Source organism: Arvicanthis niloticus, chromosome 4 (assembly GCF_011762505.2).
Source record: "Arvicanthis niloticus isolate mArvNil1 chromosome 4, mArvNil1.pat.X, whole genome shotgun sequence".
Lineage (NCBI taxonomy): Eukaryota > Metazoa > Chordata > Mammalia > Rodentia > Muridae > Arvicanthis > Arvicanthis niloticus.
In genome coordinates this window covers 128,837,843-128,839,639 of record NC_047661.1, presented here as the reverse complement: position 1 = coordinate 128,839,639, position 1,797 = coordinate 128,837,843, and the positions used below count along the sequence as shown (strand labels likewise).

At 46.2% G+C, this 1,797-nt stretch overlaps 1 pseudogene; it reads left to right on the top strand.

The window, feature by feature from the left end:
* The first annotated feature begins 1,080 nt into the window (after nucleotides 1–1,080).
* Nucleotides 1,081–1,215, top strand: LOC117707994 (small nucleolar RNA SNORA48; annotated as a pseudogene).
* Nucleotides 1,216–1,797: the final 582 nt, after the last annotated feature.

Sequence of the window (1,797 nt, the reverse complement as noted above, 5' to 3'; positions counted from 1 at the left end):
TATGTGTGTGTGAGTATGTGTGTGTATGAGTATGTGTGTATGTGTTTATGAGTGTGTATGGGAATATGTGTGTGGTGTGTATGTGTATATGTGTGTGAGTATGTGTTTGTGAATCTGTGTGAGCATGTGTGTGTGTATGTGTGTGTGTGAGTATGTGTGAGAATGTGTGTGCCACTACCTTCTACCATGTGCTGGTGGAAGGTAGTGGCAAAGAGTCTGGAGGAGAAGGGAAACAGGAAAACTCTTGTTACCTACTTTATATTGTACTAAATAGGGCAGAAAAGCAGAGGCTGCCTCCCAGGCTGCTCCCACTGATGCTGAGAATGAGATAGAATCTCCTTCTTTCTTACTGATCACATTTGCGCATAGGTACATGAGTGTGCTACTGTGAGTGCATGTTGTGTGTCACATTTGTGCATAGGTACATGAGTGTGCTACTGTGAGTGCATGTTGTGTGTCACATGTGTGCATAGGTACATGAGTGTGCTACTGTGAGTGCATGTTGTGTGTCACATCTGTGCATAGGTACATGAGTGTGCTACTGTGAGTGCATGTTGTGTGTCACATTTGTGCATAGGTACATGAGTGTGCTACTGTGAATGCATGTGCATGTGAAGGCCAGAAGATTACTGTCATTCCTCAAGAACTGTCCACCTTATGGGTGGGACAAGGTCTTTCACTGGCCTGACATTCAGGGACAGGGTAGACTGGTTGGCCAGCGAGCCCAAGGAGCTACTTGCACCTGCACACCCCATAGTGAGGTCACAGGTGCATGCCACCACACAGGATTTTTGTGTAGGCTCAGGGATTGAACCCAGGTTCTTATGTTCACACACAAGCACTGTGGCAAGGGAGCTGGTTCCCAGCTTTGAGATCTATTTTCTATATTAATCTTGTACCCCAAAACTTGCTTTAAGCTGTTGAATGATGGATATTTTTACTTGTTTGACATTTTAGCATATTTGACATTGGAATGAATCCTAGAATCTAGTTCCTAATTATCAGTTTCTAGATAAAAGTCATCATTTGACCAAAGCTATATATGACAAGTGTAACTATTGATTAAAAAGGTTTTTATGCACCCCCAGGCAATGGACAAAGAGACACCTTGTTGGTAGTGTTGTTCTTATATCAGTCAGGGGCAAAGCAGATGGCTGTTCTTATTCACCCTAACTTGATGTCTGTTTTGGCAACTGTGATGGTTTGTATACGCTTGGCCCAGGGAGTGGCACTATTAGGAGGTGTGGCCTTGTTGGAGTAGGTGTGTCACTGTGGGTGTGGGCTATAAGACCCTCATCCTAGCTGCCTGGAAGCCAGTATTCTGCTAGCAGCCTTCAGATGAAGATGCAGAACTCTCAGCTCCTCCTGCACCATGTCTGCTGGATGCTGCCATGCTCCCCCTTTGATGATAATGGACTGAACCTCTGAACCTGTAAGCCAGCCACAGTTAAATGTTGTCCTTATAAGACTAGCTTTGGTCATGGCCTTTGTTCACAGCAGTAAAACCCTAACTAAGACAATGGCCAAAGCTGTTTTATGCCTAGGACACTTAAAAATCAAATCCAGGCAGCGTGGCATGAGAGGAAGAAGACCTACAGACCACCACGTCACCCATAGACCTGACCTCCAGTGCACTGCACAGGCAAGCATAGACACCTGCTTGCTGATAAGCCAGCACTGGTGGAGGATGTCACTCAGGGACCCACCAGCCAGGTGGCTAGGCTGCAGCTGGAGCCACCACAATGTGAGAGTATGTGGTGTCAGATGGGCAAGAAAGAGAGGCGGAGCAGCCTGAGG